General features: G+C 46.5%; 1 protein-coding gene across 2 annotated transcripts in view; it reads right to left on the reverse strand.

Moving 5' to 3' along the window:
• mid2 (midline 2) overlaps positions 1–17,443 on the reverse strand; it is a 106,130-nt gene that overhangs the window by 81,290 nt on the left and 7,397 nt on the right. The window contains exon 1 of one of the 2 annotated variants that reach the window (XM_031557880.2): positions 14,954–15,140. The exons of the other annotated variant lie outside the window; for it this stretch is intronic. The gene's annotated coding sequence lies outside the window, so the exon portion shown is untranslated. Of the gene's footprint in view, positions 1–14,953; positions 15,141–17,443 lie in introns of those variants that run through there. 2 annotated transcript variants of the gene reach the window in all.

Here is a 17,443-nt window from a genome sequence, read left to right on the forward strand (position 1 = left end):
TCCGCCTTCTCTTCCTCCTCCTCTTCCTCCTCCTCGCTCTTTGTCTGCTTATTTATGCATGGCAGAGCTCTGATTAACGTAACTCTTATGTAATGAGGAGCAAGGGTGGTGGAGTGTGTTTCTGTGCCAGGGGCAGTTGTGTTGTGCTGGTACTGATGACTGTCCCTGCATGCAGAATAGCCCACTGCTTTAAACAGGAAAACAAACATTTCCTCTTTCTCACTCTCTCCCTCTCATTCTCTCTTGCATGTTTTAAATCCCATGTCCACCAGTCCCCCCCTCCCACATTGGCCTGACAGGCTCCCATCCATCCCCATGATTGGAGCTGAAGCAGTCGTTGCAGCCATCGAATGGCTCAGTGGGGAAATCAGCCTGGTGTCTGTATGTGGATTTCTGCTGCCTCTGTGGTGTACGGTTGGAGGAGGAGACCAGGAGGAGGATGAGGAGGAGGAGGAGGAGGCGGACGATGCTGTTATTTCGATTCATGTCTGCCGTTTCTCGTCCAAGCGTGGAAACAAGATGAATGGAGCAGGTAGTGGGCCCCGTAAGGCTTAATGACTCCACGCTGATGGGAAAGCCCGTCTCACGAGCTCCGCCCGAGATGTCTTCTCCGTCTCCCCCGCTCATCAGAATTAATGATATCGGTTCTCTGCGGAGCAAACATTGCAGGCACACACCACATCTTTTCACAACTGTGCGGTAAATAAATAGACTGCGGAGTAAACAAACAAAAAATATCTCCGCTCCAATGACGGAGACATAGCCAAAGTAATGGCTTTGGATGAAGACACTGAGGTGTAGATGTAACAGCATGACAGGCAGCAACCCACAGACTAGGCTCAAATGTCATGTCAAACGAGTTGGACTGATCATGTAAATTGGTCAGATTAATCCTGAAATATCGCCATTTCATCAAAAAGAGAGAAAAACAGGCTTCAACTGCAAAGGATCTATGGGGCCACTTGAAAAAAAACAATCCATAGCGTTTCATCCACACAATGGCAGCTGTGTGCAACCAGACTCGCTCCCTTTGTATGTGGAGCGCTCCAGCTTTGAAGTGACCAGTGTTCGTTCTGAAGCCCAGCAACTTCATTAAACAAATCACACTCATTGAGCGGCAGACAAAGGCCAGTTGGCAGCTCCGCACGGTCAGGCTGAATTGCTCAGGGAGGCTTTTGTGTCTCCCAAGTATCAATTTGGCCTTCAAACGCTTGCCGAGCCATTTGAGTGCTCAATGACAAGCTTGCAGATAGTAATCGCTTCAAAGGGATAAAGGTAGGGTTTGTTCAGGTTGAAAACAACTTAGGGCTGGAGACTTCCGGCAAACAAACACAGATGGGATCATATGTCAGTGTAAAGTGATCCGGATTCAGGCGGACAGTTCAGTGAACTTCAGTGGTGTCCTTTGGTGGTCGGTGGAGCCGGACTGAAGGTCTGGTGGTTGAGGGGGTGATCTACGAGTTAAGGAGCTGGACTGAAGGTCTGGTGGTTGAGGGGGTGATCTACGAGTTAAGGAGCTGGACTGAAGGTCTGGTGGTTGAGGGGGTGATCTAAGAGTTAAGGAGCTGGACTGAAGGTCTGTTGGTTGAGGGGGTGATCTAAGAGTTAAGGAGCTGGACTGAAGGTCTGTTGGTTGAGGGGGTGATCTACGAGTTAAGGAGCTGGACTGAAGGTCTGTTGGTTGAGGGGGTGATCTACGAGTTAAGGAGCTGGACTGAAGGTCTGTTGGTTGAGGGGGTGATCTAAGAGTTAAGGAGCTGGACTGAAGGTCTGTTGGTTGAGGGGGTGATCTAAGAGTTAAGGAGCTGGACTGAAGGTCTGTTGGTTGAGGGGGTGATCTACGAGTTAAGGAGCTGGACTGAAGGTCTGTTGGTTGAGGGGGTGATCTAAGAGTTAAGGAGCTGGACTGAAGGTCTGTTGGTTGAGGGGGTGATCTACGAGTTAAGGAGCTGGACTGAAGGTCTGTTGGTTGAGGGGGTGATCTAAGAGTTAAGGAGCTGGACTGAAGGTCTGTTGTGGTCACAATCGCGGCTCACCGTTTGCTCTGCGCTGGTTTCAGAGCGTGCAGCTTGATCTTTGTCTGCTGTCAATACGAGGCCTGTCATCTGGCTGATGATGAGCCAGGCACGTGGTGTGTAGACGAGGCCTGTCATCTGGCTGATGATGAGCCAGGCACGTGGTGTGTAGACGAAGCCTGTCATCTGGCTGATGATGAGCCAGGCACGTGGTGTGTAGGCGGCGGGGACACAGCTGTTTTCCCCTACTCTCCCTCCTTTGGGTGACGTTTTTCCCCCGGTGAGGAAACCATCATTAAAACCCTAAACACACGCACAGACACACACACACACACACACACACACAGCCCGACGCCCCTCTAATCTCTGTGATGCGCTGGGCTCCCCCCTGTTCTAATGGAGGCGCTGGGCTATGAATAGAGACAGGTGTGGGGAAATGAGAGGTCAACACAGCAGGGGGAGGGACGCCAAACGCAGAGTTTCCCCGGAGACGAGGTAGCCGAGCGGGGCGGGGCGTGCTGTCTGGAATAGATGTGTCAGCAGCACAGGGATGAGCACTTCCTCCCTTCATTCTGTACGTCTCTCTCTCTCTCTCTCTCTCTCTCTCTCTCTCTCACTCTCTCTCTCTCACTCTTCCTGAAGGTCCCTGGTTTACCGACAGGCATCACGAGATCCAGCTGGGCGTGAGTGGAATCCTGCCCAGGCTCACAGGATCGGGCCCTGGGTAAACGCCCTGAACAAACATCCATGGATGGACCGTGGAAGACATTCATCACACACTGAAAACACCCAAGGCACAAAAAACACACAAGGTTTTGATGAGACACTCAGGGCCTATTCACACAAATGGTGGTATCGTCATAGAATGAGCAAGTGTGTGTGTGTGTGTGTGTGTGTGTGTGTGTGTGTGTGTGTGTGTGTGTGAGAGAGAGAGAAACAGAACAGGAAGAGAGAAGATGACAGAGACTGAGGTTCTTTTGAGGGGCTTTTGTCCTGTCTAGAATATTCACTGCTGAGCTTTGAATGGGTGTAACTGTGATCGGCACCCTAGTGTACAGCTCAGTAAGACCAGCGTTGGCCCTCCACCCACTCACACCACTTTCCCAACAAGCCCTCTCGCATGCTTGTCTCCGTCACCCGTCACGTGCGATCACAGATGCCATCGTGGCACGTCAGGGCCTGGAAGGGGAGAAATAGAGTGTGGCCAGCACTGAGATGACACCACCGGAAACCACGGTGAGTGATGTCCTTGTGCGAGTGGCCAGCGCGTGATAAAACCAGACACATCTCTGAAGCCTGTGCAATTTTCGAGCTTTGAACCCGATCAGCTTTGAGACGAGGTTAAAAAAGAGACACACACAAAAAAAACATTTCACATCGAGATAAAAATGAACACTTGATACGGTTTGACAGATCTGCCATGTGTGGATTTCAAACACAGCCATTGATTTGAAATGTTCCTTCTGAGCCATTTTTGACAAATCACAACACCGCAGCTCTTTAAGTAACACCACTGAAAACCCAGTTATCCTGGCAAAATCAGCTGATATATGGTCTCTGTTTTATTAGCGAATCTTGCAAGAGGTAGCCAACAGCTACAGGCAAGCCAAATAGGAATCCCATTCAGATAAATGGTCGTGGTAAAGTAATGAATTTTGAATGTTGCTGACAGCGACTGGCTCGTAAGGGATGAGGAGGTGCAGGGCTGATAAATATCCACTATATGAGATTAGGCTGCCTAGTTTGATTTTATCACTGGGCCTGGCTGGCGACTAACTTCCTGGAGGCCATGCTGTATCTTTCAGAAGCGGGGGGAAGAAAATTAAATGTCAGGATACCAGTGGTAAATAAATGAAACGTTGCCTTAAATAATCTTCAAGTATTACTTTTCCTGTGCAGATATCCTTCTCTTATATTCATGATTCCAGTCGTCTTAAGCACGTGGATCATTTGAGTGTGAAGAGGCGTTAAAACGGGCAATATGTTGACTTTCTTTTAAACCCTCCTGAGAGCATCCTGAGCCATTCAGTCTGGCTTCTTAACAAACTGCTGAGAGAGCTGACCATGCTTAGAAGCTATCTAGTTATCAGTCAGAAATACAGTGGTTATAGCTAATTTATTTGATGCATCTCCCAATTCTCATTCAACTGTGTTTTCATCACAACCGATGGCATTTGCACACCCACTCAACACTGTAGTAAATGGATCTTAACAGCGCTGGGGAAATGGTCAAGTACAGTACAGTACAGAGCAAAATGGCCAAGGAAATGACACCTCTGACAGAAACATTGCAGGGTGTTGCATGTATGTCTAAAATTAGCCCAGCGTATACTCCGCGGCCAAGGCACACAGAGTATTATCAGCTAACCGCTACACACAGCGTCCATTTCGGCTAACTCACACACCAATGGAGCACTTCCTGCAATGACCTCACCACCAGCAAATGAACAACATTCTCCACCCCGAGGGATACTTATGTAAAGCTCTATGTATATCAACACAATATCCTTTTTGTTTGTGTTCCACTAAAAAGGCCTCCCAACTAAAAGGCCGACCTATTTTATGTGTTTCAATCAAACACCATACCACAATCACTGCAGTAAGTCCGGCAGCTTGGATCTGAGCACCGAGTATTGTGCAACTCCACTTACCCTGATACCACACACAACAAATGACCTTGGGCTGTGACATCACACAGCTATCAGCTACTCCCCTGGCCACCCCCCAAAAAAACGCATCTCACGTCAAGACACGTGACCGGTCACTACATCTCACTAACGGTATCTGAAGTGCTGGCTCATTTTAATCAGAGTTTCTGGAGCAGGGTTGTGCCGCCACCTTGCCTCCCCTCACCTCGGCTCTCCTCACCTTCCTCCTTAATGAGGGAGAGAGCTGGCCTTTCTCAGTCCGCTGCACTTTTAATTACCGGCCCAGAGGCCCTTGGCTACAAAACACAGGGGAATGTCGTGCACGGTGCTCCTCCGAAGGATTTTCTGCACTAAAGACTAAGAGCTATACAGGCAGCCTTTTCTTCCAACCTGCCCAAGATCTGAGCACCTCCTGAAAGCCTGAGGTTTTACACAGACATCACTGTAGTGCAGCTAATGAATGCCAACGTAGCTGACACAAGCAGAATCCATGGTAGATGAGTGGTACGAAAGAGCAATGTTAAACACAATGGTTTCTAACTCTATGTTTGTCACAGCAAACATCACCGCATGTTCTGAGAACTCCATGCTCATATCAACTAAGCAAAGAAAGATCACAGTAATTGAAAAGCATAACATCAACTCTGTTTTTTTATATATTGTAACTGACGGATAAAATGCATGGACTTTCATTTCCTGTTTTGATTGTGACTTTGAATTGTGCATGTAAACATGTTGATAAACAACGTTATTAAATCCCCCCTCACATGAAATACGATCCGGTTTTGATTACCTAATCTACAGTCATGTTATGTTACATAAACCTAATTTAGATTTAGCATCTGGTTCCAATGGCATTTAAAAGCAATTTCGCTTGTTTCATCTTTCCTCAAAAAACGTGCTATTTTTCAGGCATTTCAATATCAAGGTACAGTAATGAGTTACAAAATCCCTCATGAGGTCATTCCACAAGGAAGACTTGATTTGGGTAGATTGCTTGTTCATTGAACTGGTCTGACGACCAGCCTAATTACCGATAGACCCATTGAAGATAAAAGCATCGCCTGAACTGAATATGCGAACACAAATCTTTACATTATTAATATGTTTGTTATTTGGCAAGAACACTGAGATGGGGGAAAAGCATCTGACGGGTTCTTTTTGATATGCTAAGGAGAGCAGTTTGTGAGCCGCTCCTTACCACAACACTCTCGGAGGGTGCCAAACGCAATAAAAAGTCCAGTGGAAACCACAGCGATGAAGTCCCTAAAATAGCTACACATGAAACACAGCTTCTGTCGTTCGTGGCTGGTTAACATTCTGAAGGCTGAAGACGCGACAATGCTAAAGCCAAGCTTTCACAAACAACTCTTTCGTCCCTCAACACCTTAACAATCCAGCACACCAAAACAGAGAAGATGAGATTGAGGGGATGAGGCTGGAAATGTGTCCTCTCAACCTGTTTTACATGTCCCCCTATACTGTCCATCTGAGGATGTCCTTTAACACGTCGGCAGTAGGGGCCACATCACCATTATTCACAGGCTGAATATTTCATGCGCCAAGGCGGGATCTGCATGCTCCTTCGATAGAGGTTGGAATGTATTTGTTGTTACAAATGAATTGATAGAAGATTGATCACTTCATTAACCCTCTGGTCGGGTCCCTCTGCGATGCCAAGAGAAATGAAATCAAAAGAGCTAACCATTGCCAGGCAACCAACAGAGCTGTTCTTTGTTAGTTGTCACTTAACTGCAAATGTAAGCAAACATGTCTCTTTTCAAAGCGAAAAGAGTATCGGCAGTTTCAAGAAAAGTGGACACGTGATTCCTTTTTCATTGAGTTGAAAGGGGCTGCGACCTGTCTGCTTTGCAGAAGAAAATGGCAGCCTTTAATCTAAAGCGCTTGCACCACCAAAAACACAGATGAATATGAATGGGCAGAGAAAAGTATCACAACTTCAGATAAGAATTTGATGTAGCCGTTGAAGCCGGTAATATGGTAAAGCAAAGCAATAATGAAAACCGGAAAGTCATTTACGGAGGGACAGTTTCTGAAAGACTGTTATGTTATGCTGCAAGTTGCGAATATCGTCTGCCCAGAAAATAATCTTCATTTAGAAACCTCAGTCTCACAGCAAAAACAGTGTCAGAACGTGACATTTATGGACAGTTGTGCCTATAAAGTATAAACGCTTATCTGCTATTCGTTTTGGCACTTGATTAAAGCACCGACACAGGCCAAATGACAGCGTCCAGCTAGCAGTAGTTGTCAAGGGTATTAATGACTGGTTTAAGATAACAGAGGAAATGCAGAAGCAGTTTGTCCTCATCCCCTATTTCCCCATCCCTCTATATTTGCCATCTGGAAATAGAACATGTGGAATTCAATCGAAGGAGATGCGAGACGCGTCCACGCCGCGCCAGTGTAAACAGAGATATGGAGAGAAATTGAGTATTTCTTCTTACCAAGCTTTCAAATTCAAAGGACAATGAGCCACGGTGTTATATGGAGCTACAACTTGATGAGCTACCAACTTCCTATCTGAGGACTGGATGAGTACGTTTAAATAACTATGACACCTGTGTACTGTAGTCTGTATAGTCTAAGGTGTTTAGCTTGATATGCTGTTGATTAGCTAAGTGATAGCTTAGGCTAGGTAGAAAACGTATCTAAGCTCTGGAACTCATGTGATTGGTACAGACAGGTAAAAGTTACACAAAACTAAAACATTTTCTCTCTTCAAAGAGAAGGCACACACATCAAGAGTAGACGCTGAATTATTTTAATTATTAATTATCATACAAAATATAGGCTACAGCATAGTTTCAGCTTTAGTTTTTTTTAATCATAAAACTGTACGAGATGCTACACTACCCTACATGCTGCAGCCAGCAATGTCTGACCAAAGCAACTCATTTTGTAAACATGAGCCAACTTTTCTCTAAGCGTTATCATTATTATAAATCTCATTCTACGGACCAACAACTTTAATTGTTCATTTTATGTTCATTCCATTTTTTATTATTCCAGGAACACAATGTGCTTGCTTCTTCTATGCATTAAAAATTTGATCGTTTGGATTTGGATTACAGCAAAAAGGCCTTTATTTCCCCTTCTTTTCCAATTTTACAAATCACAATTACATTACGAAATGAACGTGTAGGGGCCACAATGACATTCCAGACTGATGGGCCATTACGTTTGACAGTGGAGAACGGGCACTTACCTGTGATTAACACCTATCTCATCCATATGCATGATATAGTCCATCGACTTTCAAAAGAAACAGTGTCACTCCAAACTTACAGAAGTTTAGTAACCAAACTACATTAAACTGACGAATGCTTTAAATACCTCTTTGTAGCAAACAATATCTCAGCACCTCTGAAAATAGGTTTTTTGAAAACTGTGTTTACAGTTGATCTAACCGAATTTATAATATTGGCATTCTTACTGCTCTCAAAGTATTGTCTCTGAGTTTGTGCTAAATAATAGCACAAGTAGTACTTTGGGATCAAAGTTTTGGAGATGAGGATCTAACATCTAAAATGTCACGGTATGTTAAACTAGCTCAAAGGTGCCTGCCAGGCCTCAGGCACCAGAGGCTTACAGAGGAGGAATGGTGATGAGACAATGGGACCAACAAATAACCTCTGTCCACACACCACTGCGTCTCATGAAGGCAGTGCACAGACATACACACACACACACGTATACACACACACTGTCCACACACCACTGCGTCTCATGAAGGCACAGACACACACACACACACACGTATACACACACACTGTCCACACACCACTGCGTCTCATGAAGGCACAGACATACACACACACACACGCGTATACACACACACTGTCCACACACCACTGCGTCTCATGAAGGCACAGACATATACACACACACACACGTATACACACACACTGTCCACACACCACTGCGTCTCATGAAGGCACAGACATACACACACACACACACACGTATACACACACACTGTCCACACACCACTGCGTCTCATGAAGGCACAGACACACACACACACACACGTATACACACACACTGTCCACACACCACTGCGTCTCATGAAGGCACAGACATACACACACACACACACACACACACACGAATACACACACACTGTCCACACACCACTGCGTCTCATGAAGGCACAGACATATACACACACACACACACACGTATACACACACACTGTCCACACACCATTGCGTCTCATGAAGGCACAGACATATACACACACACACACGTATACACACACACTGTCCACACACCACTGCGTCTCATGAAGGCACAGACATATACACACGCACACACGTATACACACACACTGTCCTCACACTGCGTCTCATGAAGGCACAGACACACACACACACACGTATACACACACACTGTCCACACACCACTGCGTCTCATGAAGGCACAGACATATACACACGCACACACGTATACACACACACTGTCCACACACTGCGTCTCATGAAGGCACAGACACACACACACACACGTATACACACACACTGTCCACACACTGCGTCTCATGAAGGCACAGACATACACACACACACGTATACACACACACTGTCCACACACTGCGTCTCATGAAGGCACAGACATATACACACCCACACGTATACACACACACACACTCGCACACACACACACAGTACACAACACCAAAGTAACTCTAGAATGGCTAGAAAGGCCTTTGTCAAGTAGACTATCACCCCCAGCTTGGCAGCATGTGTCTGGGGATGCCAAAGAGCCATGTTCAACCGTGATGTGAGAGGTGCGATAGCTATATAATATATTCCTATCTGACAGCCTCGCTTGTGGGTCACATTGCGTCTTCTTCTCTTTGAAGTCAGAACTAGAATGTTAAGCATAAAAAGTCACTGCTGGCACAACTAGGAGAAAATGAAGCACCCTGTAATCCAGAGGTCGCTCATTTATATTTGAATATTTATATCGGAACATCCTGCATGAATGTAACTCTGTGCTTCCTTGAATCCAGATGATTTCTCAACACTCCATGACAGCGGTTCATACAAATTTCAGAGACCTGAACGCCATGTCTGTACATTATCACGGGACGCTTAACCTACCCTTGACAGTGAGGCAGGATGGCCTAATCACTTTCAAAGGTTTAAGAGAGGAATCCGTTTTGTGTGAAACACCATGGAAGTCATCTATACTGCTTAAGCACCGGATAAATGATTTCAGCAGGGCCCTCGTTTTATAGGGCTGCTGAATTTTTGTCTTATTGCAGAGTAATTTTCTGCTTTAGCCTGGGGTGCTAACCCCATGCTGCTTTATGGAGTGAGGATGCGGGGAGCTGCTGTGTATGGGACAGTATTTATCCCACTGCAATAGAGAGCGGGAGGAGCCCGAAGGCTGAGATAACTTGAACTTCCTGGTGCCTAACAATGGTGAGAACACAAACACACACACACACACGCGCACACACAACACACAATGCATAATGATGCACAAGTTTATGAGGAGCCAAACATTTTGCTGCCCTTATTTTCCTGTGGAAAAGGAGATTGAGGTTGTAATGTTGTGCTTGGCCTCATTAGTGCTGTGAAAGCTTTACACACACTCTTTTTTTACACACACACCCCTTCATTCTCCTCCTCTGCCGAATGACGACACACTCCTGCGGTGAAGAGCTGTCGGTGTGTCCTCGGCATCACCACACACACACACAATCAGAGCCGAGAGTCCAAGACGATGTTCTTAAGTGGCTTCCGGAGTGCAGTTGCAATGTTTTCCCTCTTATAAACGGGGGGGATACGGAGGCCTATCTATTTTTAACTCCTGTCCCATTTCTTTTAAACGCGCTAACACAGGTAAGTTGGAGTGAGTCTTGCAACAGCCTGGCAGATTTTAACACCTCAGTGGAAACAGTGTTTCTCGTGCCACAAGCTCGGGGCCGTTCCCCAGTGATGTGCTCTGCCTCGGAGGTACGTACCCGCATAAAACAAGCGGACACTGTTACTGCAACACGCTTTAATGTACTGCGGGCTTCCTGATGCATTATGACACTGCTCGCCACATTATTGTGATGGTTTGTTAGCGATAGGACATAAACACTGTCACCGTCGTCACCATGAGTAGCTTGGCAATATAAGAAGACAGCTCTTAGAATACACAATAATGTGATCCGTGAAACATTCGATAGGCCTTGGCGAGTACATTTGCACAGGTAGACAGAGGTGCAGGATCAGAGGGTTGTTCACGGGCCGAGAGGAGGGAATGTTTTTCAAGCCATCACATCTTATCAAGGTTTCTTCTTCAGCTCTTTTGTGCCGTATTGTGCTGAAGAGTGCACTCTGGCAGGCAAGAGAGCTATTCCTAGAAACGACAAGATCTCTGTGAGGCCTCTTGGGAGGTGTAGCTGTGAGTGAGTACAAACACATACAGCTTAGATTGGTCAAACAATTACTGGTATCTGTCCAACTAGAGGTAGAGGGATATGTGTATAAAACCATGAGTTAGTTCCTGATTGATGTGTTGAGCTTTCCCCCGCATTAGGCCACATATTGGAAAGACAGGAGCTTTTTCTTATGTGAAAGTTAATGGTTGAAGCAATGCCTTTGATCTGGATACCGAGTGCAGTGAACAGCACAACTGAAACTGTATTCTCCCAGCTGTATGTGGCTTATGTTTTGAGAAACAAAGCCCAAGGCGACCACAAACCAGCGCAGCAAGTGGTGCTCATTTGACTTCTTTCTTTCCCGGGTACCTCAAAAGCACAGCACATGAACCAGCTCTTTGTGTGGAGCTGGTCCGCCAGCCAGTGCAAAACGAAAAAACCAAAACAAAACAGCCCAGTCTGGGTGTTCCACTCACACCATAAAAATGATGTCCTCACATAGGGCATCTTTGTTCAGGCTCACATTGGAGGGGGGAAAAAGATATTTCTGAGCAGAGAATGGGTCTCAGTGTACAGTCTTCAAACCCGCAAGCTGGCACATCCAGTCGATCCGAGAGGGGGGGGGGGAGATATTTCTGAGCAGAGAATGGGTCTCAGTGTACAGTCTTCAAACCCGCAAGCTGGCACATCCAGTCGATCCGAGAGGGCTGATTTCGCTCCCAGAAGTTGGAATGTTACACTTCGAAAAAAAAGCCCCTTTCCATTTGACAGCACTTGCGTGTTGGAAAAATACACGCGCTCTCCCGTCGTGCACTCGATGAAAGCCAGAGTGGATTATTTCAAAGATGCCAGCATCGGGCTCTTTAGCACACCCACTTAACTGCCTCATACATGAGAATAAAGGTCAAGGTAAATGGAAAGGAATATGTTTAATTCACACCCAGACTCGGCTCCAAATTCACCTAGGAGTCTGCTGGTCTCTGTGTTTGAAAGGAGCAAAATACTGAGGCGAGTGAAGGAAAAAAACCCTCTCTTTACATAAATGGTTAAAGTGTCTGATAGGCCGCCATCCTCTTTCATTATTCAGAGCCATCCACATAAGGCCCTCTCCGCCTACCGCCTAGGAGTGCTTTATCTCCACGCTCACTTCCAGCCTCTTACTCCCCGCAGTCCAAGTGCACAACAACCACCCAGCCGGCTCCACACCTCATGTAGTCCTTGGTATGATCCGATCCCTGGCTCGAGTCTGGCACGCAACTTCAACCCAGAGGCGACTGTCTCGTGCCGTACCTGGACGCAATGCTTTCAACCACAATGCATCACTCCCAAAACTACACTCCCGACAGAGACCTAGATTAAGTCATACCATATCCTACCTACATAAAGGTGCAGCATGCTGTACTAATACTGATTTACACCCCTGATTAAGTCTAATGCCCCAGTGATGCCTTCTAATGGTTTTAATTGTTTTGAAGGGAAGATTGCAGCTGCTGTTCACTCACGTTCATTCCAGTGAATGCATGACAGCAACACATTCCACCCCAATGACAGATACCCCTGTCAACAAGATACAAGCATATTTCATGTCACTGCGCCCTCATCTACACAATGCTTTGCCAACCCAAACACAGTAAGTCACATGAGAGACATGTACCTCTGTGGAAGTATGCTGGAAATGTGACTGTGCCCTTCGGTGCGGGTGGAAGTTAGGGGCGTTTTAACATTTGGTTAAACCTTTGTGTAATTGTGCAAGACTGACAAAGTTCTCTGTTGGTCTTGCTTGTCAGTATTAGCGGTGAAGGATAGAGCGTGTCCCTTCAGCGCGGCTTAATCCCCAGTCGAGGGCAGATTAGCAGAAACGTGCAAAAAGCACATTCCCCCCGCAGCTCCTCAGGAAGAGAACAATCTGCTTAAATGGATCACGGCTGCGTGTTCCACCCGCAATGCCGTGCGGGCCGCCAGAGAAGTAGTGTGTGTGTGTGTGTGTGTGTGTGTGTGTGTGTGCGTGTGTGTGTGTGTGTGTAAGAGTGCGGGCCGCGAGAGAAGTAGTCACGGGCAGTATTGTCATTGCTCAACCAATAGAGACATTAAGCATCCGCTAAAATACAAGATCTCAAAGCTTGACCGTAAGCCCATCTGTGGTTATTTCATGTGGATTTCAAACTGTGTGTGGTGTAACTTTAAAGCACAATATTGTCTGACAGCGTTTCATATTAATTACAAGAAAAAGGCCTATTGTGACATCAGACAGGCCACCTATTGCATCACTCAATAAGGAAATAAATATATTAATAAAAGGAATAAAAAGCCTCCACATTTCGGAGAGCTAAATGTGTGAAGCATGATGCTACATTCCACAACACAAAGTGAAGAATTATGGACTCGTGACATATTGTCTGTTAGTAGAGATTTCAGCCCGAGTAAATAGGTTTTAATTATACATTCGCTCTGTGCTCTATGGTGACAATTGTGCAATACGATCATCCTCCATGACACTCCCTCTAATGACCCTCATTTTCTCTGAGCACTTAGCTGATTGATAATTATCAAGATTTTGCTGAAATACAGACATGGAGCCCACTGCAGATTTTTTTTTTACCAAGCTGATTAATAAAATATCCACGTCAGGAACTGTCTGAGCCTGAAAAAGCAGTGCACAGATCTCTGGTCCAGAGCTGCCTCCTGTTAGCATGGACGGTGCATCTACAGCGCCATCTAGTGCCCAAGCAAGATAAAGCTATGTTTACTAGACATAATCAGAGGGCCAAAAAGACTCACAAAAACACAAAGAACACACAGAAGATGGTCCTGTTGCTTACGTAGGAAAGAAGATTCATGTAAATAGCGCATATTTCACACAAAACTGACTGTGAAAGGTTACATCAATTTCCCCTCTGGCCCATTGCCAAGCAGGAACGCTCTAATCCTCAGAGCACAGTCAGATATTCACTGCAGAAAGGTCTATGACCAGAGCAGCTGCACAGTAAGTGAACACCTGGTTTGGAAGGGCAATGACACCGCCTGAGTGTACCTGACGCACGCACGGCAGCTGAGGCGAACACTGGCAGTGTAGTCTAGTCCAGCACCATGTCATTTTGGGACAAGACTCACAGCAGCATATTAACTCCAGATTTTCAAGCCTGACATGGAGAAATTAAACGGAAGTTCTGTCGAAAAAGATCAAGATTGTAGCTTAGCAGAGAGCGTCTTGTAAAATTCAAAGTAATCTATTTGCAACATTGGTCTGCCCTTCCCCCCCCCCCCACACACTCAGGATAGAAGCAATCACATGCTCACCCACTTCTTCAGACATTTCATCTCACTGTGCCATAACTCTACCACACCCTCACAACACAAACACACACACACACAGAGAGGGGGCATAGAGAGACATACAATACACAGAGCGAGATAGAGAGAGAGGAGGATAGAGAGAGAGACATACAATACACAGAGAGAGATAGAGAGAGAGGAGGATAGAGAGAGAGACATACAATACACACACACACACACACACAGAGAGACATACAGTACACACAAACACACACAGAAACATACAGAGAGAGAGAGAGAGAGAAAGACATACAATACACACACAAAGACAGAGAGAGAGAGAGAGAGATACAGTACAGAAATACAGAGGGAGAGAGAAAGAGAGAGAGAGAGAGAGAGAGAGAGAGATACAGTACAGAAACACAGAGACAGAGAGAGACATACAGTACACACAAACATACACACAGAGAAAGAGAGAGCGAGAGAGAGATACAGTACAGAAACACAGAGAGAGAGTGACAGAGACATACAGTACAGAAACCCAGAGAGAGAGAGAGAGAGAGAGAGAGAGAGAGAGAGAGAGAGAGAGAGAGAGAGAGACATAGACATGCACATACCCCTCCTAAAACGGCGACACTAGGGCTACAGTCCCGTCCCCACATATGGGCCACCCAGCAGGGCAGTGCTGCGGATGAGCCTCGGAGCACACCATTAGCGTAGCATTAGCGTCCGCTGGTGTCTCTAAGTGCCTCAGGTGCCGTTTCTCCCCCCGCAGATGGAATTGGATAGGCCTGCGCCGGCAGAATGTTGCCCTGCTGAAACTCATTATGACCCTGCTGCAGAGACGGGGCTGGTGGGTGGGGGGGGGTTGCTAGGGTGAAAGTGGAAATGAACCCTGAAGGAGAGGGAGGAGGAGGAGGAGGAGGAGGACGAGGAGGGGGATGGGGGAGGGTGTTCGGTGGTCTTGTCAAAAGCGGTCTGTGTCTGGTTCACTGGCAGAACTAGAGCACCTGTCACAGGGCTATCCCTTTACCTACCAGACCAGCAACAACTCATGCTAAACCACACAGGCACACACACGCGCTCACACACACACACACACACACACACACACACACACACACACACACACACACAGACACACACACACACACGCTCTCACACACACACACACACACACACACACACACAGACACACACACACACACACACACGCGCTCTCACACACACACACACACACACACGCTTACCACCTGCTCTTCCTGGGGTTCTTATGTAAGTGCGTCACAAGGAGCCCCATGTGTCCTTCTAAGCGACTGCAACACTCTACAGTAATACGCCGAACAGATGTGGGGGGAAAACATCAACTCCATAATGAAAATGGGCATGCTTCCTCTCCCTGCATGAGCCTGGGGGTGGGGGGGTGGGTGGGGGCTATTTGGACTGCGGCAGGTACCTGCCACTCAGTGCCACCCCCCGCCCCGCCCCCGCCCCCGCCCGGAGTGACAGCTCGTTGAAGCCGAGGCGCATTAGAGTAATCATCATCACCCACTCACTTACTTTCGCTGCCACACATCCGTCCACTCGGAGGGGGCCACTGTGATTGCCTTTCGCTCGGAAAAATACGGCAGCCCCGGCTGTGGAAAGCACTTTTGCGCGGGTGACATCCAGTGGCTTTGGCTTAGGAAATGATATTGAAAGAGAGGAAATCATACAGCCGAGTAATAACAGTAGCCCAATGCTGAGGCAATGAGTGCTCTACATAATTTCCTGCAGGAGTGATTTAAGGCCGCACTAAGAGGGAAGCCAGAAACCTGCAATGTCCTTCAAAGTAGTAGCTCACATGGACTGCTGCTGATAAGGTGCTGTGGAATGGAAAACATGAAACACACAGACACCCACACACACAAACACACCCACACACACACACACACACACACACACACACACGAACACACACACAAGCACAAAAGCACACACACACACACACGCACACACACACACACACACACACACACACACAAGCACACACACACACACACACACACACACAAGCACACACACACACACTCACACCCACACACACACAAACAAACACACACACACAAGCACACACTCACACACACACACACACACACACACAAGCACACAAGCACACACACACACTCACACACACACTCACACACACACAAATAGAGAGAGGGAGAGGAGGGCCACTAAAAGCTCTTTACTGTGTCCCTCCTTCCATGAGGCGCACCTTCACTGAGTACACCCACTTGAGCAGCTCTTCATGCTGTTGATTGCATCCAAAGCAGTTTAAATGGAAGGGCCTTGCACGGCAATCTTGGGTATGGCAAAAAAAAAACATTTCGGTTATCTGGCAAGGTCACACAAAATTCTGTGGGCCCCTTACAGGGCCACTGTGCGGTACACTGACAGAACACACAGGCATTCATACTTCCATTTCAATCTCCTGTCAATCTTTCACCGCTGTCTCTTCCCTTTGCTGCATTGTATAGGAGTAGGTGTGGGGGTGAAAGGTCACTGGCTATGTGGGCTTGTGTAGGTAGAGCCAGCATGGCAGCTGTAGGACTCGGCTCTCCTGTGTTCATCAACCGCGCATGGAAACAGAATACTAGTATACTTCACTTTCAAACTCTATGAGGAACTATACCTGACAGGCACTGGATGTGAATAATTCAGAATCCTAAAAAGTACAGCTGGAAGACTAATCTGCTGAGTGCTTGATGTCAGCTGAATTGCCAAATTGACAAGCACAGACGGGTTAAATATGTATTAATATTTCAAAGGGAGTTTTACTGTCAGATTAAACTAACATGAAGAGATTGTCAAAGGCAAACCAGGGACACTTGTACCATCCTCCAACATATTAATGTTATGTACCTATTTACAAAGTGTCAAAATGATTGAATTTGTTTTCGAGAATTCAGAAACACCTCATGTCTACACCTACACCACCTACGCTATGACAACATTGGCAGTGAAATTCAATTAGTTTAAACAGGCAACAGAGGCTTAGTAGAGCAGCCTTTATGTCATCTGAAATCAAACCCCTGTCCGAATAATAATGAAATTAGCCAATTTTC

The sequence above is a fragment of the Clupea harengus genome, chromosome 20 (genome assembly GCF_900700415.2).
Source record: "Clupea harengus chromosome 20, Ch_v2.0.2, whole genome shotgun sequence".
Classification (NCBI taxonomy): Eukaryota; Metazoa; Chordata; class Actinopteri; order Clupeiformes; family Clupeidae; genus Clupea; species Clupea harengus.